A 24,843-nucleotide genomic window follows, 5' to 3' on the forward strand; every position below is an offset into this window, starting at 1 on the left:
TGGACTTAAGGAGCTTATTTTGTTGGAACAGGGTAAAACTTGGAATAAGCTTGCTTCTTCCAGAAATGACTGATAATCTAATAGCTGGGGTATTCAGTGGAGAGTTACTCTTACTGGATGAGTTCCAGGCTAATCCTAAAAAAAAAAAAAAGTGATACCTGTGAGTCACAGTGGTCACTAGTCAAATGAGTATGTGTTACCTGCATGTAGTGGAGCAGGCCCAGTGACTGGCAACTGATCTAGTTTATCTGTCTGGATGTGGAAAGACTGTTCAAGGCTTGAAGAGCAGCAGGACAGGCAAACTTCCTTTGCACACCACTTCAAACTTTGTGTTATGATGAGCTTTTTTGGAAAGTTGAGGCTAGTAAGGTTTTTCTCTAGAAATAAAATAACTTATTGGCTGGTTCTACAATTCTTAACAGTTGAGTTCCTCACTTAAAGGAAGTTTAAGCTGTTGTGTAGCTGCTAATCCCAGCGTTAGTGGGAATTTGCACCAAGTCCAGCTCACTGGTATGACCTTTAGGTAGTGAAGTGGGGCAGTGGTTTCTTTTCTTCTTCTAGCGTGACCTTGTTACTTGAAGTAGTCTTTCTGATGAACTTCTGGTTGCTTTGGAGAGCAGTATTCAGCTCTGTCGTCAGTCAGTGTTAAGATGCAGTCAGTGTTAAGATGCAGTCAGTGTTAAGATGCAGTCAGTGTTAAGATGCAGTCAGTGTAAGCACTGGTGGTTCTTGAGGATCTGTAGCAAGAAAATGGGGGAAAATACTGCCACTTTCTGAGAGCTGGGCTTGCTAGAGTCAGGAAGTTGCTGAACTGTGGGCTCCAGCATCCCAGAACTGCAGCTGGTCCTGTCACAGAGAAAGGAAGCATTAGTGTTGCTTGTTAGCTTGGAACCAAACAAAACTTAGCTCCTGTATTTGTGTGGTTATTCAGTGTTGGACAAAAGAGGTTCCTTATCTCTGCTGAAACTTCTTACTGTGACTTGACTGGTGTGAGCTTTTTAATAGAGGTAGGGAACAACCACAGGCTCAGCAAATAAATTTCCTGTGCTCCTATAATCAAGTATGGAAGCCCTGTCTGTCAGCATGTTGGTGCACAGTCAGTGCAAGTCAGTTGTTCTTATTCAAAAGTAGAAATGTAGCTTGAGTGCAGCACAGTTTCATGTCTTTTCAAAGGTTTAACTTTTGAAGACTGCTGTGGACCTGCTCAGTGTGGCCTGTTAGGACTCAAACAGTTTCAGAAGTACAGGAGTCTTGACAGCAGAATGGTATACTCGGAATGGGCAGCTTTCTGTCACTGAGTACCACTGGCTATAGTAATGGACGTGTTTCCTGCAAACTTCAGTAGATTGGCAACTAATGAAGCTTGGTATTGATGGAGTTCAGTTCCTGGTATCTGATCTGTAGGAATTAGTCTGTATCTTTCTGTCCAGTTGGTTGTTATGTCTACAGATCTTCGATAGCTGCTCATTCCCGTGTTAGTACAAGTGCTATAGACCAACCAAGGGGAAGTCCAAAACTACCCCAGATCTGCCACATAAGGTGTGTCAGAAGTAGTCGGGAGGGCACAAGAAGAGCTTCAGCTGAAAAGCTATCTGGAAAAACAGTATTAGCATCTAATTCTTGTGCTAAACTCTCACTTGTCCTTGCCTCCCGTGATCCTGCCTTTTCTTATCAGGTTAGATGACTGTCATGTGATTCCCTGCATTTAAGTGAAATGGGGGAAAAAATGAACTGGAGGTGCAAAGCTATGCTGCTTTATTAGTGCAGGCAAAGCAATCCCTTGAAGAGACTGTCAGACTATATCTGGTCATGAGATTACAATAGTAATTTAGTCTCTAATCTAAGAGGTCTTTTACCAGCTTTATTCCCTGGTAAGTGCTAAACTGTGCAGCGGTTGTGCTGCTTCATTTTGGGCCACAATGTGGCCCAGTGTGATTGGGCTGCTGGTACATTGCTCAGTGTAGTATTACCTGCTGAGGTAGGGTAAGTTATCTCAAGTTATCCCAGAAGGACTATAGGCCTTCTAATTAGAAAACTTTATAAGAGCGTGTTATGTAAAATGTCATTGTCACAGCTATCCCGATTTAGAAGGCTTCTCTTCACAAAATGAAACTTTTTTTTTTATCAGGGTGGTGCTACGCTTTGAATTCATCTCCAGAGCTGTGTTCCACCACCCCAGCGTTCATATGCTGGAGCAAGCTCATAAACTTATAAAGGCATGCTGGGCAGTTGTCAGATCCTATTTTTAAACCGTTTCTGAGAAACGCTTCTGTCTCCTATCTCTGCACAAGCATAGGAAAGGCTATGCTTCATGTAGGAGCCACAGTGTCTGGGCTCAGCTAACAGCAATTTTTGAACTTCAGTGTCTCCTCTTCAGAGACAGTAAAGTTGTATCTGCACTGACTTTTGTTGGGAAGGAAAAATGACAATAACTAGGCGATAGTGGCAATGGGCGACTGAGTCCTTGCCTATAACTACCTGTAATAAAAGATACAGGTCTATGATGCTTGACAGACACTTTAATAGGAATCCTGATGGCTGGTGTCAAAGCACCTGCTTTGCTGTACTTAATGGAGTACAAGAAGAGTTGAGAGCTGGAGCACTGGAAGGGGTGTCTCTCCTGGTGAATCTTAAACATAGCAGCTTTGCTTCATAATTGCTACAGATTTGCAGTAACCCATTTACTACAGTTGTGAGATACATATATGTATACTACTGTATACCACCTTTAAATTTCCACTAACATTGGAAAGCTGCATAAAAATGCAACTGCATTCTGTATAAAAACAGGCTGTTTCTTTAATGTTTTCCCCCCCCTGTGTTGAAGATCATCCACTTAGGACTAGGCCTGAAAAACAAACACTGAATATGGATATTAACATACTCTTGCTGTACTAGGGAGGTAATTCCAAAATTGAAGGACCACTTCAGAGATTATCTGTAATGTAGTTTTGGGCAAAAATAAAGAATACTGATGAAGCATTTAGACTTGGTTCTGTTTGTATTTTAAAACTGGAAGGCAGGGATATTTCGGACTGGGTTAAGTACTATGAACACGAAGAAAAGTCATGCTCCTGTAAGATGAATTATACAGTGCAAAATCAACATACAGTTTTCTCCATGTCTTGGAGATCTTTCAGAAGACTTCTCAAACACTGCAGTTGCTAGTGCAGACTGGATTGATGAGAGGGAGTCATCGTTTCAAAGTAGTTTTAGGATCATACCCTGAAGGCTGTAGCTAAGCCTGCACTGCTTCGAAGAGTTGGTAGTGCAGGGTCTTCTGGGTTTTATTCTAGAGCAGGCAAGCTGCTGCTTCATGCTTTCCTGCAGATTGTGCACTACAAATATTGACCTTGGAAGTGCAGCTGTTAGCTAAATTGGTTTGCCTTGTCTTCTGTTTCAGTGGTGTAACTACTTAATAATCCTGTTCCCATTTAAGTAAATTGTAGTAGTTAACAGATACCAGGGAGAAGAGCAGCTATCTAAATTTTGCCTTGGTAGGCCAAGTGTTAGTGCTTATATGAAGGAGGAAAACTTACCATTGGACCAGTTATAACCTCATCCTACAGTCAGCAAAGCCAGATAATCTGTTTGAGGGATATGATGCCTTTTGTGCTTGATCTCCTGTTTATGTCTGTTTGCTTAAACGTGCCCTTTAATTTCAGTAATGCAATGATACTGCAACATGTGTTCTACAACTGTTTCCTCATTTAAAACAAAACAAAAAAACCTAAAACCTCAACTCCACACAATTCTGTAACCTAGCAAAGATAATCATATATTTTGGTCCTCTTCTGTTCACTTTAATGGCTCTGCCTTACCTAATCTGATCAGAACGATAGGCTTGTGTCTCAAATTTCTCATATAACTGATCTTCACATACTTCCATTGTATTTTGTAAATAGCATATCACAAGTAAGCAGGAATTGAGCTGTCTACAAATGCTCCTTCTATTTAGAAGTGATTTACTGGAAGATACTTCAGCGTGTCTGTAGATGCTACATAATCCCTGCATTTTGTTCCTGTAGACAGCATATGTATTTAACAGGAAGTGTCTTGCTCTGGATGCCTCTTCTTTTTGCTTGAATAGTGTTGAGCAACAATTACATACTGATTGCACTCAGCACAAGTAAACTCTACATCCTGTTTAGAACAGGATGTATGTATTAACAAGTGTAAAACATCTGTTGCATCTTCCTACAAATAGCATGTTGCAGTCTTGGATATTTCAGCTTCACAGCTGTACAGAAGCCATTCCATATTTAAAATCAAAAGCCTTTAAGGGATGTCTGAAGTAAAAGTTTAAAATAGGTAGTGGGTTTTTCTTACATGATGCAAGAATGAGTTTTGTTTTGGAGTTGGTATGCTACCCTTCTGCATCATCAGCCCCCACTAGTAATAGACCGTAAAAGAGCAAAAAAACCAAACCGGCTTTCCAACAAGGTAAGTCCAGTAGAGCTCATTTTTCTTTGTGTCTTTCTGAGATTATTGGTTGAATCTGAATTTTGGTTATGCCCAGTTGGTACTGGAGCGGAGAGGTTTCTTTATGGCTTAGAAACACCTTTAGTGTAGCTTATAAGCTGAAATCTTGCTTTACTGATAAAAGATTAGCTACTTCATTAAGCTCATTTGCTTTTCCCTTACACTAGGCCAATGTAAGCATTGGTGTTTTTTAATATATATTTTTTGAGTCCCATTAAGGAAGAGCATGTCTGACTTGTGATACCTTTTTGAAACTCTTAGTTTCAAATACTCAGTGTTCAACTGGAAATGCTCAAAGGGTACTCCTGGCTCTTTTGACTGTTGCAGGAAAAAATAAGAATTAAATTCTTCCCTCTGTAAACAAGCTTCACAACATGTACCCAAGATCCATTCAGCCAGTTTAAAGTAACTGTTCTTCAGTACATTTAAGAGAAAATGGTCAAAACATGCGATACTAGTATATATGAATGACCATGCTCACAATTACAGGTGGCCAAAGGGAGGATAATGTAAGCCTGTAGAGGTAACTGCAGTGCTTTAGAGGGAGGGATAAAACAATAGATGGGTTGAAGCAATTGAAGCAAAGGGTGTATTCCTGGTGTTAACCAGAGAGTAGTTACTGGAAAAGTACGCTCATTAGCATTTCTGGGTTTTCTAAGCTGTTGTTCACTTTAAGAAAGAAAAAAAACACCAAACAAACTACCCGTGTGAATTGAGTACATCATCATCGGAGGTCCTGCCCCTAACTGCAGCAAAAGGGTAGACTGTAAGAAGAAAACCTGACTGAAAATCTGGCTGTCTTGGTTGGAAAATAAGCAGGCCTAACCTGTAGTTCTTGAACAGCATACAGTTTTTAAGTAGTTCAACGCTATGTCTAGAGTAGATTATAGAAATTATGAAAACGGAGGCATTGTATGCAACTACAGAATTCTGAAAGACCAGTTCAGAGAGGGATCTGCATGTGAATTGAATTCCTATTTCGAGCAATTGTGCTGTGTCCTACATCACATGATTGCTAGCTGTTGTGTAACAGGAAAGCCTGTCTTTTTTTCCATTCATCTTATGGAGCTCATGGAGGGAAACACAGATTTGACTTGTATTTAACTATAATTTCCTTCCTGTTGGGAACTCATGTCTGAACTATTAGAGATTTCTAGCACTTAATCTGCCATGTGGAATACTTTGATTTCCTGCCCATATGTGAAATTTGAGTAAGTTTCGGAGTCTCAAGGTGGAGAGGGTGACTGGGAGCCATCTTTCTGTGGGATTAGAAAGTTGTTCTGTGATTGTCTCATTCCCCAGCTTTCTGGATGGGTACAACTAGGTATACTATGGTATATCAGTGGTCTATCAGTCAACCGGTAGTATGTATAAGCTGTGAATACAGCATGTAAGACCTATTTAAGCTTTTTTATTCTCAAACTTAAGGACTTTTACTTTCAAAACTTAAGATAGTTTTTGCTGTGTGAATGGCAATCTGTGTTATCTGTGAATGTAAAAAGAAAGTGACTGGGCTGGAGGCTAGATCAAAGAATGGCAATTTTATGCCTAAATTTCCACCTGCCTACCAGACTTCTCCAAAATCGCCTTGTAGGTTTCCTATGCAGCAAATGTAGTGTGAAGTACAGAAAGAAGCAATGGAAACTAGCTGAAGAATGAGGAATATTGCTCAAGAATGAGCAGTACAGAAAAGGAAGATGATTATCTTTTGATTAGGTCTTATCTTTTTCCTGTTTCAGAACTAAACGTTCATGCCCAATCTCCTTTTGTAGCTTTCTGAGAGAAGACGCTCTAACCACCAAATCAGCAGCCTTGTTAAGTGCAGGAGAGATGGAACAATGAAACCTGTAAGCATGCTTCCAATGTCCTGCAAATGCTCTATATGATGTAAATTTGTCTGCATGGCATGATCACACTCTTGTTTTTTTTACAGCTTTCAGTTTGTAGAAATTCAACTTCCATGTTTATAGATGGAAGTAGAAAAAAAACATGATTTAGTGCAGTCTGATTTTATACTGTTGTGGAAAATCTGTCTAGTGGCAGCTGGCCATATGTAATTTTTTCTAACTTCTGTGTAATATGATTTTTTCCTACTTATTTGTTCATGTTGTTAGTATTGATTTTGTGTTTTTTCCAGAAAACTGTACCTAACTTAAATATAAAGGTGTTTGTTTCCTTTGTTTTCTAATTGGAAAGAGAAACTGCTAAACCTGCTGATTTTTCACTACAGAGCAAGAGATACTGGAAGGGAGGGGAAGCTAGTGCTTGAGTTCACAAGTCAAAGTAGTCTTGTAGCTTATAGTTGCTGTTTAACTGACTTCTAAGATAGTGGCAGGGGAGAAAAAAACTATAGTTTAAAAACACAGCTAGCAACAGGCTCATCTCTACCCTCTGAAAAGTAAACATTGCCTGCCGTGATCTGATCTGTTTGGATAACGATCAAAGGTACTGGGCAAAACCAGGGACTTCTGTGACTGTTTGCCCAGAGTATAAATATTTCGGGCTTTATTGAGTGCTTGTGTGGCTTAAACGTTGCAACAAAACTGTCTCGGTTATTTTTAGATTTGGGGAGCAGGAAGAGTGCTTGTTTCCTGTCTTACCCTCCCCCCAAAACCCTGGGTGCCTAAGACAAGGGAAGAAGAGTAGCAACCCTGAGCTGGTCTGTCAGCTCCCATTGAATGATGCTGGTATGCTTCCTGACCCCCTTTGTGAAAGGGCTAGTACAGCCACTGCGGTGACATTGCAGCACTTCAACAGTATTCTTTCTTTTCAAACAGCACAAAGGCATCGAGCCTCTCAACTGAAACACGAGTGCAGCTTGCTTGTTAGATGGATAGACCCCAAAACATGGCTATTAAAGCTCAGAGCTAGAATTACTCCTTCTCCAGTTGCCGTCATGGGAATTTGATGCTATGCACACGCATGACTAACATGAGAAATCAGTGAAACTGAATATTCTAGTGCCTCTTAGTCATTATAACATGAGTATATTTAGGTAATAATCATTAATATGTTCACATCAGCTGCTACTTCTTATCCATAGCTACAAATTACTCCTACTTGTAGGTTTTGGTATGTATCTGTGCTGTAAAGCAAAGGAGTATGATAACTTGGTAACAGTGCCTGTCTAGTTTGAGCTATGCCAAACTGCTTCTGCTTAACAAGCTAAAAACTTTAAAAAACCAAAACATATCCCCCCCCAGAATGGCCCGAAATTGCTACCTTGATCTTTTGGGGCATAAAGAAATCTGTAGCAGTCCCTTGTATTTTCTTCTAAGGGAGAAACACAAAGCATGCATGTGATCTTGATTACTGGCACTGTAAAAACCCCATAGGACCATGCTTTTCTTGTTGCATGAGTTCATTGGCAGCAGTACACAGGTGTTAAGTTTGTGAGGAAAGGCATCTGGGGCTATCGTATGGATCTCTGTATTTGCAATCCATGTGCATGTACCTGTAGTATAAATAATCTCTTCCTAACAAATCAGTCTGCAGCACTCCACCTACAAGTATGAAGCCTCTTGGCACTGTGAAGCATGTGCAGAACGGGCCTGGAATCACTCAGGCAAGAAGCAGATAAATACTAGCTTTGGCATGCAGAAGCGTCCCTGTGTGTGGAGCAAAGATAGAAACAGCAGGCTTGTCCTAGCATGCTCCTCCAGCGGCTACACAGAAATGTCACTACTGTGTAGAACTGTGCTTTCCCTCTGGTCTTCTGTGTATTTTCCACTTACTTAGCAGTGGCAGTCGTGCTCTGTTTGGGTATGTTGGTTTGGGTTTTTGTTTAATTTAAAGTTAGGTTTTTAGAAAACAGAACTGATCTCAGCTGCTTACTGTGATTCTCCTTATGAAGCAAAAATTTCACACTGGTATTAGCTGCCTTGGAAATCTAGCTACATATGAAAGAATACTGGTTGAGAATAGAATTCTCGATCTTGAACTCTGGATAAAAACAGCATGTCTGCTTACAGAAAGACTTGCAACCTCTTGCCTCATTGCTTAAATGCAGACAGTAAAACCTTAATCCCCTGACATCTGAATCATGCTCATTCAGTTAAAAAGACATAGCAATCTGGTCACTTGAATAGTGAGAGAGTTCAGCAATTCCATTTGTCCTAAAATATATTTTTAATTTGCAGGTGAAAATCAAGAATTTTGCTGTTAGTTCGACTTTTTAGTCAGTGGTTCTACAACCTTGTTGTGCAGTTTGCTTTTCATCTCCATCCAATGAGATCTCATTTTTGTTAGCAGTAGTTTAATGTGAAGTTAGTAATGAGCTAACAACTGTGTGAACACTTAGGTAGTTTGACATTGGTAGAACTACTACGAATGAAACATAGAAAGGAACCAGTTGTTGTTAAACAGTACATAAACATAAGCTGAAGCAGTGAATGATGTGAAGGACAAGGGCTTAAGCCAACATGTGCTCTCTTCCAACAGCAGTGGCTGCTAACTGCGCACAAGTTGTTTGTGGGTGTTGAAAGGTCTGAACTAAGCAGGGCTGGTTGTTCTTGGGATGTTTTTACTTTCCCTAAGTCCCAATGCTAAAGCTGTTGGTAGTAGAAGTTGGAGCACGGGAGGAATCATGCTCTAGTTCTTGGTTTTATAATAAAGCCTCTTGCTGCTTGTTTGAGAACTCACCAAAACCTTGTGCAAGCTGTGATCCTTTCATGGGAAGAGAGTGTATCTAAGTAGTGGGTGGGGTTTAAGAAGCTTGTGTTTCAAAATGAGCCTTTCACAATTCCCGATGCTGGCCAGAAAATACATACATTACATGTGATACAGATGTGATTTAGCCATGTATAATGTAGCCTGTTCACATCTATCTCTTAGAGGCTGAGTTCAGCATTAACTAAAAACTTGGGTAAATTTGTTATATAATGGTCATTCTGGACTGCTCTAAGCTAAGTGTATGAGCATGTGTAACTGTTACTAACATCTGAGCAGAAAGGAGGAAGAAACCACTTGGTTAAAGCTTTTTTTTTTCGTTGAAAGATCAATAATAACAGGAAGCAAGTAGTAGATGGACATATATATGTAACAAAGCTAAAGGCAGTGCATTAAGATGAAATTAAGGATTTCCAGAAATGAAGGCAGGAAATTGGCAAAATGAGACGATATCAGGCAGGAAAGTGTGGTGGTCTAATCCAAGAGTCAGAGAAGGGCCTATGGTGAAGAGAGCCATCTTTAGCAACTGTGATAGAAAAGGGAAGCCTTACCTGAGGACCTGCTGAAACTTAATGGCTGTTAGCTGATGATACCTGCCATCAAGAAGTCAGTGCAGAAGTCTGCTGGATATGGAAGCACAGGATTAACAAAAACAGCACTGAGGCAGCTGGTGGGGTGGTTGGCTTGGCCTAGGGGCTGGAGGAGTTGTGGAGGTGTTGTGGCTAGTTGGAAGAAAGAATAACTGGTTAGGTAGCAGTTCAACAAAGTAAAAAGTGATAGCAGTAGGATCATGTTGATGGTGACTGAGGAAGTTCAGCTCAATGTTGGAGCACTGGCAGCTTCTTAGTGAGCCCTAACTAGGAAGTGGTGTGTCAGGGCCTGTTGTAGGTGCAACAGGCAATAGTGTCTTAAGGTGTTCTGTCTAGTTGCTCTTCACTATTCCAAGGTGTTATTGTTCTGACAGCAGAGCATAGTGCTACATCACCTTGGTTGTGTTGATCGTTTGTGAGAGTATGCTGTGAACAAGGGATTGATCACAAGATCGCTTTCTTCTACCCCTGAATTTGAGTTTTGGGATGGGACTCAGTAGATCTAAGATTTGTCAAAATGCAGTGGGAGCTATTGTATGATGTGAAACAATGCCTCCAGGCCCGTAGTGCTGCAGAAACACCCCTTCCTCCTTTTTTCACTTCTGTTTGAACTGTGTAAGTGGATTTTGGAAGCAGGGGCATAGGTAGGTAGAAACTGGTGATCAATGAAAATTTGGCTTGAGGAATTCTGTTACATAGGAAGTCTAAGAGGGAGCAAAGTCTCATTAAAGACACATTGTTAAATATTACCATGCAATGCTCTCAGCTGTAGTCTCCTTAGTTTGTTGCAATTTAACAAAACTATTCCTATAGGACATGAAGCAGGGATCGTTTACTGATAATGTGACAAGAAATAAATTAGGCAACAGTATGTGGCCTGTAACTACAAGCTTTATAAAACAGGAGGGTCCAGTGGCCCAGGCAGTCTGTTCTAACATTCTCAACTTTCCTCTGCTTGATTTCATAATGTTACAAAACATAATAGAGATTAGTAGAACTGGATTTTCTGCGTGTTTATTCTGAGCATCAAACATTTTTTCACTTTCATTTCATGGATTAAAACAATGCAATTAAAAGAATGAGCTTAATGACAGATCAAGTCTTACTTTCATAGACCTTCTCCCACCCTCCCCCCTGCCTTTCCGTGGTAAGAGACTCTGGTACCTCATGAGTTACTAGTAATGCTGGCAGAGGCTGATGTTTACAACTCAGTCTGTTTTTTGAATACAGGCTTCAGTCTTCTCTAGCAAATTAAAACCAGATGGGAACTGCAGGGAGCAGAATGGAATTTAATTCTGTTTTGTGGCTTGCGATGTTAACAAAACTCTTTGGGTATTTTCATTGTTGCTTTGCCTGGAAAATGGCTTGTACCTTCCTCCTGTCCAATCATTGTAATGTGCAGTCGTCTTCCAGCGTGCTGGGGTAACTGCTATAAAGCCTTCACTAAGATAAGTTGCTTTACTTCCTCTACAGTGATAGACTGCTGTATAAGCATATTACATTGATAATTCTTTTTTTTTTTTCAAGTAAAAGGGTCAAAAACTAGTAAATCCAGCCAGAAATTGCACAGCTGGTGGAGGTGAAATGCAGGTGTTTTGCAACATGTAACAAGTCTTTCTCTTTTCTCCCTTTAACTACCCTAGCTGAAAGTACGCCAAAAGAGTACTTGGTGGAATTTGAGGAGGGAGACAGGCTTGGTCACCCGAAACTTAAGTGGTTCTAGCATCTGTAATGCAGACAGGATAAGGATTTTTTTTCATGCAGTTAATGCTGTGCTTTTTACGCTGGTTGGTGCCATCTTAGAGGAAAAGATTCAACGTGTTGAATCACAGAAATGTTGCTTCCTGCTGGGATTTGGGATTTCCTTGCAGCTCTCCCCTCTGTAGCTGCAGGAGCTGGTTTTGTGTAGTGCGTGTGCTCAGGCAGAAACTTGCTGGAGATGAAGACAGAAGCCAAGCTGTTCTGTGCAGAATGTAATAGTTTCTGACTCAAATTCTGTGGTAATTGTCAAAATGTCATAGGGTGTGGTAAGAACTGCTGTGTCTAATGTTGCTGAGGATTTATCCCTTCATAATTTGCATAAATGAGTATCATATGCTAATCTCAATTAACATACGAAAGTGGGGGAAAGATTTCTTGATGTTTTCTAGCCATTTGAAACCTGAGTGTGTGCAAAAATATATTTCAGTATGCTGGAGTGTTGGGGTTTTTTTTCCTCAGTTGCTCAATCTTAATGTCCATTCTCTCTGCCCACAGAAAGAAAGCAAAGCGACTTGCAGAAGAAAAAGCTGTAGCTTCAAAAAGATTAACTTGGAAAATTGAGCACTGGAAATACGATAAAGCTTCAAATTAATTCCTAGTGAAACTAGATAATAAAAATATGTAACCATGGAAGTTACAGTAGTAAATTGGTACAGAGTATTTTGAAATATGTACCCACTTCATACAGCTGTTTGCTTTCCAGAAGAAAAGTGTTTCTAACAGTTTGTTACAGTACTAAATATTAGTGTCAAACATAAGATGTGTGTTTTTACTATGAACATCAACTTTAAGAGAATTCATGTGAACTCTGCTTCTTCAGTAATTGTTCTCAATAAACCAGGTCTCACAGCTTCGAGGCAAACAGAAAAGTGGAGGTAGTCAAATTTTCAGGCAGATAACTCCAATAAACTACATTTTTAAAAGGAAGATCATAACCAGTACTAGTTCCTTTTCTTGGTGATCAGTCCAATTAAGTCTTGCAGTTCTGTAATGTGGTGACATGCCTTCCAATGCTTAGAAATACTAGCCTGCTCTTTACTGGGAAGCATATTCCTCTGAGACCCAAGTTCAAGGCCCAGTCTAAAGACTCTAGTGTCCTTATTGTGCCGTCTCTATGATACAGCACAGACGTTTGTGATGGAAATACTTCTGTGGTGGAAATTCTTCCTTTTTTCAGGCAATCGTTAGATAAATGGGAATGTTTTTGAAATAAATACCCTTGCATAAGCTTTCTGAATGTGCAATAGTGTGAAATAGTGCATTACTCCTGTATATGTTTTCTTCATATGCTACTTCAGAGCTGCTGTCTTTTTACCCTGCAGAGCCAGAGGAGTGTTTTGGAGGAAGCCATTTCTCTCCTGTGTGTTAACCTCTGCTATACATGGTCCAGTCCTTGTACTGCAAACAATTTCTTCTGGTGGACTGTCTTCTGGTGCTGGTGGGAGGAAGGGAGAAGAGTTGATTTTAGGGGAGTATCTGGAATAAGGGACTTCAAAGGGCTGTCTGAATTTGTTAAATCCAGTGTCTTAGAATCAGCATGTCTATAGAGAAGGGTCTAATTTGTAGGATAATCTGAGTGTGTTTCACTTTGGAAGTCCTTCTCAGTGCATTCAATGCAAATGTTTCCAGTGCCTTTGAGTTTTTTGTCTCTGGGCTCTAGTGATCCTAGGACATGAACTAGCACCTAAAGCACTACCAGAGGTGCAACTCCTCACTCCACTTTAAGTGAAGCTTCCATCCCTAAATATAGTTTTTGTTGGGATAAAAAAGGTTATGTATTTTAATTCGACAAGGTCCATGTACCTTATGTGAGATAGTTAGATTTTTCTCAAGCATTTTTTTAATGAAAGTTTTCCTTAATGGTGAATGGCAGCCATGTAAACTAATGTTAGACTCTGTGTGTGCGTCTGTGACTATTTGTTAAAGGAAAAGCATGTTTTCAGAGGGTGGTTTTTGGACTTCCAGACAGATTACACAAGCTCAAGAAGGCCCACCCCACATCCTGTGTAGAAAACCAGCTCACAGAAATGCCCATTGTTCTTCAGGATTATAAGTCACTGTATTTTCTGCCTGCCTTGTTTTTCAAAGTACTGTATGGAAAATACTAATGCAAAGGAACCACAGCAGCTTAACTAGTGCTTGGTCGTGCCAGGTACTGAGTGCTCTGCTCTTACTGAAATGGGCAGGAGGGGAAGGGATTAATTAAAACATGAGGCTCTCTGGCTAGAGAGCAAAGGTGTTGTGTTGGTAGAAGTAGCTGAGGGTGCTGTATTAGTTATCTGAATCGATTGGTAATGGGTGTACTTCTAAGCCTGGAAGTTGTTTATATGTAGCCATGTCAGTATTTACTGTAGGGGGGGAGTTACAGGGTATGCGGTTTGCTTCAAGCATGGTGAGTTTCCCTTGACATTGCTTCATCTCTGCTTAGTCATTACTGCAAAAAGAGAGAGTAGGGTATCTGAATCTAACACCTCACTAAAGAGACAGGGTGGTTAGTGTTTCTGAATCTCTGCCTATGCTTACTGCTGAGTTGTGTGCTATTCCACCTGTAACTTAATGGACCTATCCATAGAGAAGGGAGCTACAAAGCCCAAAATGGTAAAAGTGGTAAACTCTTTCTTTCTTTTTAAAATCTTTTTTAAATTCAACTACATTATAATCTTGGAGCTTTTTTTTTTTTAAATCTGAGGTGCTGTTTTTCATACTCCATTTTCAAACAGGAAAAGGGTGTTTCAATGTGATTTTTAAAGCCCCTGTATAATAGTTTTCTCACTTTAAAAAAGCAATAACTTGTATTTCTTACTAGAGTTCAGTACCTATTTAAGACCAAAACATTTGCGATGATAATGCAGATGAAGCTAAGCAGAATGCTGCCATGGGAGTGTTGGAGGCTGTACCCTGCTTTTCTGCAGTCCTCTGAAGGGAATCACCTCCCTTCAGTTGCTGCCAGTCTCCTGACTGTGCAGCATTCCCAAAACATGTGGCCCATAAAATGGGATTATAAGGAAGGCATTCAAGTAAACAGAAGTTCCCTCAGGATGAGATTTGCTTTTTCATGCAGAGCTCCTGTGTTCTTTAGCATGGCGCTGCATCCTCATTCCCTAGCCAGGGACGACTTCTGGGTGATCCCAAGGGTGTGAGAGCACCTAGGCCATCCCCAAGCTTTGGGAATAGTCACTTCCTGGGCTGGCTGGCACAATGGAGTCCCCTTCGCAGTGTTTTTGGAAGGACACACCCAATTACAAGTTAAGGGAAAATAATCCTTCCTGTGTCTCTTCAGTGTCTGTAGCAATAAATGACTGGTCCCATGATGTGGCTGTAGTTGCCAAAATCTGCAGTGAACGTAGAGCTGCATCTGTCATTAACTGTACAGTATTGCTAAAGTGGCCCAGTGCTTTTGTGAGTTGTGTTCAAGGGTAAGTAGCTGTTTAAAACTTAAAAACCTTCGTGCTTCCACAAGCACACAGCTATATTGGTGGATAATAGTGTGTATTGATGATTTTGTGGTCCTGTCCAGCCTGTTCTGTTGAAAGCACACAACTTGGGACAGGCTCAGTCTGCAGTTTGAGTACTTTTGAGTTCTTCATTGAGACCAAATTATATTTTCAGCCTTCGTGAGGAGTGTTTCCAGACCTGTCCAGCCCTGGCTTCGGTAATTCAGGTGGCCATTGCTGCTCTGCAGGATTACGCTGTGTGGGATATCGGGGCACAAAGCCTGCAGACTCAGGTTCCTGTCACTGTGTCTCTTTTTCATATTTTAAAAAAAAACGATCTCAGATGTCTTTTGTCCCTCGACCTTTCCAGTGGATGCTGGTCACCAGGGGAATGGGTCCCCGTGGTCTCCGTGTGCTGGTAGCGAGGCTTCAGATGCTGAACTTCGGCTCTGTAGAGGTGCTGCTGTGTACCATAGCATGGAGGCTTCCGTCCACAGGGCAAGCTACAATTGTGAATATGCTACTTAAAACAACAGGGGTTCAAAAATTCACATGACTGTGCTTCAGACTGGCCGGTGTTAGTCACATCATTGCTGTGCTACTGGGCGTTAGTGAGGAGTGTGGTGGAGATCCCTACGGGATGGAAGACTGCCTGCTGCCTTTCAGACAGCAGAGCCTTACACTTAACTGCCATTACCTTTCTTTAGAGCTGATTGTGAACGGAAACTGTTAAACTCATCACGATTAGTCTTGGTGTGAAGCTCTGAACAAATAGCAGCACAGAGATTTTTCAGTCATCTGAAGAAACATAGGCCAGAAGCTCATTTTTTGTTTCTGCACCTGGTACAAAGAAGTAGAACAGCTCTGGGAACAGGGATGCCAACCCGGTTCCTGCTGGCCTCAAAAGCAGCGCATTTATTCATTCGTGTACCCCCTATTGTAGTCGAAGCAAAGAATTGTTTTCTGTGGGTTCTAAATCAGCAGTCACTATTCTTTCTCTTGTTGGTTGGTTTCTTTTCAAAGTATTTACAATGGAGAGCACATTTGCAAAATTAAGGGAGGTAAATTCAGGGCCTGTAGCTCATACCACAAGTGACTGCACTTGGGAGTAATGTAATTGTCACAGCTGTACACGGTTTTTGTTTCTAGAGGGTCTGATTCTCTGCCCTGGTCTATAGGGGGGTATAAATGAGAGAAAGCAGGCCACCTTAATTTGATGGCAGTCTGCTGATAAGACTAGGGGTTATTCTAAGGCTGCTTAATACTATTTAATACCGGAATTTTTTTGGAAGGTGTCTGATTTCTGGGCGTATTTTGTACAAAAGCTCATTTAAAATCTGAGGCTGGATTAATCTCATATTTGCTACAAAAAAAGTGGTATTTTCATCGTATTTCAACCTGCATGAGTGTTAAAAAAATAGGATTATTAAATAAAATTTTCCAAAATTTAAGGAGATTAATTATATTTTTAATACCTCTAGGTTTATGGGATCTGATGCTGAATTACCAGGGGAAGCAATGACACAATTACTGTATTTTCCAAACATAAGGTAGATTATATAGATAAAACAGCAGGGAACTGAAAATGTCTTGTGAATAACAGCAACACCTGCTTGTATTTCATCTAATAATTTCTGTGTGAGGTTGTTTACGTTGTAGAAAATGGTGGTTTATGAACGAGCTTTTGAGGGGAATGATATGTTGCTAAGGCTGCAATATTTTGTATTATGCTGTACAGATTCTATATCGTACATCAAAGCAGCAGAGTCATATATCCATGACTTCAGCTCCAAAAATCCTGCAATTAGTAATGGTTTAAATTAGCATGATTTGTATGGGAGACAGCTTTTAGAAACTTTGGAAAATTGGAGGTGTGGTTGATGAAGGACCTCTCAGATGCTGCACAGCACTGAAGCACCAGCTCTGTCTGCCGTGAGCTGCCCCATCTGCTTTACCAGTCCTGTGGGACGAAAATTGAAACCTGCAAACCAGGGCATATGAAATGGAGTTGATATAACTGCTTGATAGTAAAGTTGTAAACTCCAAACGTATGTCCATATGGGGGTCTTTACCAGTTCATTTCAAACCTGTTCATTAACTTAGCGCATCATTCAGTGATTCAACCAAGCAGGTCGCATACTCTGGTCCATGTGAGCTTCCTGCCCTCCCCAGTCCACCTGCATACCAGCACTGGCAGTCAGGTTAACTTGCAGTGAGCTGGGTCAGCAGAAGAAACCTCACTTTTCTTGCAGTGGTCAGCGGATGCCAGCCGTAGGTCTGTGAACAGTTTGTTGTGGGGTTGAGTGGGTGCCAGTGCAAGGGAAGCATGAGGGGGAACCTCCCATTTTGGCAGCAGTCATCAATCAGATTGACTTTATGGTTTCATGAAATCGTATCTGTAAGTTATACGCACATTTGTAACTGTCGGGAAAGCAGTGGCTGTTGAAGATACTGCTTCCCCATGCCAGCTGCCACCCCTCTCCTGGGCATTGCTGCTCTGTTTGTCAGCTGCTTGATGTGAAGGCAGGTAGGGGACACAAACTTGGCTGACTGTGAGCTTCTAGGATCTTTCCTAGAAACTTCTAGGATCGATGGAGAGAAGTCTTAAAATCATAGAATGGTTTGGGTTGGAAGAGACTTTAAAGATCACCTAGTTCCCACCCCCCCTGCCATGGGCAGGGACACCTTCCACTAGATCAGGTTCTTCCAAGCCCCATCCAACCTGACCTTGACCAGTGCCAGGGAGCGGGCAGCCACAGCTTCTCTGGGCAACCTGTGCCAGTGCCTCACCACCCTCAGAGTGAAGGATTTCTTCCTTATGTCCAGTCTAAATCCACCCTCTTTCAGTTTAGAGCCATTCCCCCTTGTCCTATCACTACACACCCTTGTGAAAAGCCCCTCTCCAGCCTTCCTGTAGGCCCCTTCAGGTACTGGAAGGCTGCTCTAAGGTCACCCCGGAGCCTTCTCTTCTCCAGGCTGAACAGCCCCAACTCTCTTAGCCTGTCTTATGGATAGTGTGGTTCAGATGACCCCGTTTCACAGAACCATAGAATGGTTTGGGTTGAAAGGGACCTTAAAGATCGTCTAGTTCCAACCCCCATGCCGTGGGCAGGGACACCTTTCACTAGCTACTTGTGTGTTTAAAACAAAACTATTTGTATGTTTACATCAATATGAGGTGAAATAGGTGGCTCTTGGGTGACTGTAAAGAAGTCTAGACTCAGGCAGCTGCAGTTAGGCAGGTGAGCTATGCTGAAGGAGACTGAAGACCTCAGTGTGGTTTTCTGGAAAATAAAGGAATCCACATAGTAAAAAGACAAATGCAAGAATGGCTAAGATCATTGGTAATGAACTAAAAAAAAAAAGGGTGGGGGAGGGGAAGGTTTACAAATCACAGCCAGTTTATCTGGATCATCAGACTGGTGTCAAAGTACTGAATTCAGTTTGTGGACTGGGGTAAGACATTAGAAGGTCACCTTGGGGAGGGAGGGGAAAAACAACTTCATTTTTGCTGGTGAAGTTTAAAGGCCCTGAGCAGTGGTTATTCGAGGACCTGTTTTTACCACCTAATCTTGCAAGTGATGCTAGAGATTACTAAAACTGGAAGAAGTTAGATGAACTAAACCTATTTTCTCATTTTCTGTTTGGTGCTGTCGTTAGTGTTCTTGGCAGCGCTTCATAGATTCTCACTTTCAGTGGTTTTCATGCTTGGTTGCACGTCCTGTCTCATACATTAGCGTAATAATGTCGTTCTTGTGCACTGCTGTGGGGGAGCGTGCTGTGGGCTCTGCCTGGACCTCAGCAAGAAAGGCTTTCTCGTTCCCCTATGAGAAGACTTTGCTTCTGCTCTGATGGCTGAAATCCCAATGGAGGGTCCCTTTTTTTGAGCCTCGCTTGCATAGAAGTGGGGAGCAGAGGGGGAGGAGGCAGTGGCAGTGGGAGGAGTACCTTCCTCATGCTGTCTTCTGTAGGAAGCTCCTTGCAGGGTTGTGCGCCTTCACCTAGTGTGGGTGGGCAGCTGGAGCCTGCATCACTCCGTTTGTGCCTCCATAGTCCCATACGGAGCTGTGGAAAGGAAGGAGAGGGGAGGGAAACTGCTCATCTCCAAAGCAGTGAAAAGCAGGAACGGGAGCTTCAAACGCATCCCTGCTCCTCTGGCCAGGCAGCTCTGGTCGCAGGAGGAAAGCACCGAGAGAGTCCCATCTGCCCACGCTCCCTGCGTGGGCCAGGAGAGCGGCAGGGCTTGTGCCACTGGTTCTCCAGCGTGTCCCAAGGTCGGAGCGGTGTGTCCGTGGGGAAGCTGCCGCAGGAGACTCACAGGCTAGGTGGGAGCAGCCTGGGCTGGATCACTGCCTGTGTGCCAGGCCGGGCTCTGCGGTGCGGGCAGCAGTGACGCAGACAGCTTTAAAGTGAGAGAAATCAGCATGTTCAAACGAACTTGTAAAAAAACTTCTGAAAGACTTTGTTCCCTTAAATCTGGCTGAAAGGGGCTCTTCCAGCATGAGTCATCTGCAGCTGTGGAGGAGCCCTGGGCAGAGCCTTCCTCCCCACTGCTGAATGGAGCTGTCAGAGTGCCCGGAGTCAGGGCAGGGAGAAAAATACCCCGATTCATTTCCTAACGAGATAGGCATGTGAGAATTCCCCACGGGGCCCGCCGGTGGGAGTTTGTGGCTTTGTGTTTTTCAGTCACTCGCTTCGAGCTCCCACCCAGAGGACTGAAACACCCCAACCGGTCCCCAGGAAGCAGACAATAGTGTTGATATGCCTGTTGCTGCTGAGGAAGTGGCTTCTGTTATAACCAACAAGCAATCTGCCAAAGTCCACGGTTTGGGTGGTTGCCAGGCTATATTTGACATAAAATTGTTTAACCTTTTAGGCTTTTGTCTTACTGTTTTGCTGGAGATGTTTTTCCTGCTTCCTACCATTTAAATCTCACATACGGCAAGGGGTTTTTTTCCCCACAAAAATTAATACAGGTTTTTACTTAGAAAACGCAGAATTTTTGATAGAGAATCCAGTCTATTTAATAGATTATGAAAATATTCTCAAATTGTCTTAGGTGAGCAAAACTGGGACTAAACCATATGCAGCTGCAGTGTTGCTCAGGGCTTTGTCATGCCCTTTCCCATCCCACTTCGCTGTAATCAGTTTTTGATTGGAATTTGACATTGGAAATACGACATATTATTGCAGAAAAGATGGCATGTGAAAGTCAGACCTCAGATACTCGAGGCATCAGGCGCCCTCTTGTGCTGTTTCTCCGGGAGCATCGCAAGGCGAGCAACTTCCCAGGAGCAGAGCCCGAGCGAAGTCTCAGCCTCCAGTGTAGTTTGCGGGGAGACTGGTGCATGCTTGGGCACCTACATCGTGGTCCAGTGCCCTTGTGATGTGTAGGAGTTAACTTGCTGACCGGTCCACAAACTTCAGCTATACAATGTGACCGTTCAAGAGGAGGCTTTGAACAGAAAAAGGTTGCTTGCATATTCTGAAAGACAAAAACAACATTTGTAGATTCACTCAAAAGTAACAATGTTCAGTAACTAATAAATTTCTCTGATGGGCTAGATTTGAAGTTGAATTTTAGACTTCACTGACTGTTAATACAATGCAAGTTTAGATTTTTTTGGTTTAGACTATGCTGTGTATTTATAATCATTCACCTCCTTGCACTGCATAACGTCGGGGAAACATGCTGCATCTCACTGGAAGTTAAGCTCTGGGATTAGTTTTATTAACTCCTGTTAATAAATACTTTTTCAGATTGCTCACTGCAAGTGTCTGAAAATACTTCCTCTCTCCAGTTATCAGACTAGAAGTAAAAATGCAAACTCCAGAGTAAAAGTAGATTAATTCACAAAGTTAGCTAAATAGCTATGACACCTCTGAAAACATAGGCCTTCAGTGGCTTGCTGCCAAAAGAAATAAATTTCACTGGTTTTTGTATGTGCAACTCAAAGTTGTTCAAAGGACACAAATGTCTTGTTCTTTTCTGGCCTAATGCAAAGTCCCAAACTTACTGTTATCTCTAAGATGGAAACACAACTGAGGGTAACATGTGCAGCGAGCGCTTCCCGTTGCCAGCATTTTGCTGTCTTCATAGCTGTTAAGGGATGAAAGGTGTTGCTTATTTCAGGCTTATTGACCCAGAGCGGTTGTAGACTGGGCTACCTGCCATTCTGAGATGGCATTTCTAGCAAAACAGAAGTTTCTATCAATGTACCTCTCAGCCTGAAAGCTCCTGAGGATTACAATCGTTTCATAGAGCAGTAACTAGAATATAGAAGAAGAATGGTTGTGCTGGGCCTCGCTGAGATCCTTCTAGCTGATACCAATCCTGTCTCCAGCAGGCACTGTAAGTGGATGCCTTGATAAAAGCCTAAGAACAGAGCAGGTATAAATGTGTCTTCCTTTACTGCTCTCCCAGCCTCCAGCCATTTTCACATCCTGAGCTGAATGTGGGGTTTGTGCATTTAGCTAAGCTTGACAGATGTCGTTTCCAAGATTGCCCAGTCTTCCACTGACCTAATACTAAACTTCAGCGTTCACAGCATCCTTGTGATCTCTGTTGAGCACTGAGCTGAAACCATATGGAGCTTCTATCGTAGCCTAGGTGTCTCACTTCTGAGTGCTAATGGTCAGCTCTGACCACATATACACGCCTGTATATGTGAAGTTAGTATTACTTTTCTGCCTGTGCATCATTTTGCATATATCTATATTGAATTCTGTCTGCCATTTTATTGCGAACTGACTGATTCTTTGTGCAGCCTGTCACCCCTCATTCTCACCACCCTCAATAACTTCTGTCATCAGTGAACTCTCTCATATTCTTGTTTGCCCCCTTTTCTAGGTACGCTGAACCAAATAGCTCCATCACAGATCTCTGGGGAACGGCACTAATGAACTTTCTCCACTGTGAGCACGACTGTCTTGTCTTCTGTTTCCCATCTTTTAACAATTACTTACCCCGGGAAGGATCTTCCTTAAGCCATGGCTGCTTGGTTTCCTTAAAAGCCTTGCTGAGGAACATGGTTGAAAGCTTTCTTGAAACTCAAATACACTTAACAACCAAACCATCTTCATCCTTGTGGCTGCTGAGCCCTTCCAGGAACTCTGATAGTGCTTGATGCAGAGTCCATTTACAAAGAAAAAATCTAGGTTCTTTCAAAGTATGAGATATTTGTCTGTTTAATAATTTTATTCCTTATTGTAGTTTCTACTGCTTGCTCATAGGTGAAGCTTTGTACAGAAATATGCCTCTGCTAATAATGGTGTGACTTTGGCAGCGTGACTGTTTTGCAGTACTTTTCTACGTTCTTCACAGAATGTCACAAAAATATCTTTCCCTCTGTGTAGGGCAAGTAATGTCTGTGAAGTATTTTCAAACAAAAGTAAAATACCGTGGAAGTGCACAGAATTAATATTACTATGTAAGTTAAATCTAAGAGGAGTTACTATTTGTCATAGCAACAGAGCGGGTACAACAAAAAAGGATCAAATCAGGGGTTTGTACATATTTTGAAGTTACTAAGAGTTATTTGCCCATACCTGACGGCATACTTGAATTTGACTCGGTAAAGACCAGAAATTCCTTTAACCCACAGACAGAATTTTTCAAGGTCTGGGCTGAAAACTTCCCCCGCTTGAGCAGGAGCAGCTTCAGGGGATCGGATGTAAGGATTGTTTCCAGCAGAGCAAGTCCATCCCTTGGAAGTCTCAGTCTGCTCTGCAGGCCATCTGTCATGAGTTGTTAGCTACTTTGTTCAGTATGAGGGACCATCTCATGACCATACCTGATGCTACGTGAAAAATAATCCAGACACACATTTGGAGTACTAGAGAGAGGTGTGAAAAGTGGCTCTCCTTTGTCCAGTGCAGTCTTTGTGCTTCCTTTTTCCTTTCACGAAGAGGATAGGGAAAGGGTCCAGAGAGAGATGAAGAAACAAAATTTTTCTGAGTAGTTGGACCTTCAGCATAGTACTGGATGAAGCTCTTCGGAAGGCAGCACAACCTGACTTGTGTGGTTTGCATAGCTGAAATAGCTAATGTAAATGAGTTCAGGGACAAATCTCCTTAGCAAAATCAGCCATTCCCGAGCACAGAATGTTGTCATTAATAATTTGAGCAAAGTGTGTGGTCGTTGTTGTTCTTTCATTAAACCTACCTACTTTAAAATACCAACAAAAGGCTCCTTGTGGCTGCACAGCTTAACCTCAGTGTTTGAAAACCTGACAGTGCCAGGTCTGATGCAGCTGCTCATAAAAGATCATTTGCAGATTTACTCATAAATTATCCACTGAAAGAAAGCAAAATATGAGAAGGGGAAAAAAATCTTCAACCATATCCAGCAACTTGGGAGTAAATTATCTTCGTTTTACTAAGCATCTGAATTACTGCTTGATGAATAATGCAGTTTCCAGAAGACTGGCAGTTATATTGTAATGTATTGATAAAGAAATGCACATATTAACATAGGCCTGTTAGGTCTGTGGAGTGAAATGCGTGCGCTGGGCTTGCAGAAGAACTGACATCGCTGAGGTACAGGGGCAACACATACTTTGCAAAAGGCTGGATCCAAATTGATGCCTGGCGTCCTGTTCATCCACTGTTTCACAGTAAGTGTGTGTGTGTGTATGTTTTCCCCTGAAATACACAGTAGTAAGCAGGATATCCTTGGAAAGCAACGTACCTTGCATTTACAGGAGGAAGGGGGAGGCAGGTAAGGGTATGTACACTGATACTCCCTGCAGAGCCGCTGGCTTGTGGTTACTGGCTTGTGCATCTGTCCTTAGTCAGCATCGCAGCAGTTAATGCCTGCTTTTTTGAAAACATGAATTGTTTAAATCCTTATAAAATAGTTTCCTAGACGTGTCTAGGGGCCAACTCTGAGCTCTGACTGCTGCCACATTTTGCTCTTGCATGCAAGATTATCTTTCCAGATAAGCATGAATAGACTTCAAATGAATCTATCAATAATCAGTGGAAAGGATGTCATAACGTGAAGTCTGATACTGTAAAAAAATACACAAGTCCTTGAAAACATGTTTGGAAAGGAACTGCTTTATTCTTAACATAGCTGTGGGTCTGGCAGCAATGGCTCTCGAAGAGATGTGGGAATGAGCTGAACAGACTCTCTGCTGGCAAGGAGAGCTAGGAGGCTGTATGCTACTGGTGTGAGACTGACTCTGCATTTTTATGTCTCTCTGGGTAAAGGAAGGTAAATTATATTTCTTTGCTGATGAAGCACATCGTGAGGCAAAGCCACATGCGAGAAGAAAGAAATAAGCGTTTACTGGAAATAAAATCTTCGAAGTCAAACGGAATACGGTGTCATGTGAGATTTGTTAATTCTTTTTGTCACAATCTCTTAGATTCATCACAACAAATGCCGCTAAGAGAAGAAGATATATGGAGAAAGGAGATGGCTGAAGATGAAACGCATGTTTTTAATTACTCAATCGCTAATTCTCTGATTTGGATCTGCTTATAATTAAGTTAAACTATTTTCAATGGAATTTGTAGCATTTGCTGCAGTGCAGAATATGTGTGGTATCGTGCTGAGTCTAAGGAAAGGGCAAGCAGAAATACTCCCCTGTCCTGTGAATGCCCAGTCCCTGTAAGGACTCCTGTGACTGTTAACAGGCACTTTTCCCAAAAGCTACTTTCTTACAGCTCAGTTACATGAAACTTCTAAAGCTATCTGTAATGGTGCCCTCTGGTGACTCCAGAAATTTTTACACTAGAATGAAATAAAAAGATGGAATTTGGCCTGCTACTGTGAAAGTACCCTGGCAAGATGGACTATTCATTAAAGATTAATGAACAAACTAGAGCTCAACCAGGTGAGATACACGAATCATGCACATTCAGAAGTCCAGGGCTAACTCCCAAGTGGTGTAGGAGCAGAG

At 41.9% G+C, this 24,843-nt stretch overlaps 1 long non-coding RNA gene across 1 annotated transcript; it reads left to right on the top strand.

The window, feature by feature from the left end:
- Positions 1-4,063: 4,063 nt before the first annotated feature.
- LOC142362297 (uncharacterized) lies at positions 4,064-24,258 on the top strand. Its single transcript, XR_012764927.1, has 2 exons — positions 4,064-6,329; positions 11,997-24,258. It is a non-coding gene; the product is annotated as an uncharacterized LOC142362297 (long non-coding RNA).
- Positions 24,259-24,843: the final 585 nt, after the last annotated feature.

The sequence above is a fragment of the Opisthocomus hoazin genome, chromosome 8 (genome assembly GCF_030867145.1).
Source record: "Opisthocomus hoazin isolate bOpiHoa1 chromosome 8, bOpiHoa1.hap1, whole genome shotgun sequence".
NCBI lineage: Eukaryota > Metazoa > Chordata > Aves > Opisthocomiformes > Opisthocomidae > Opisthocomus > Opisthocomus hoazin.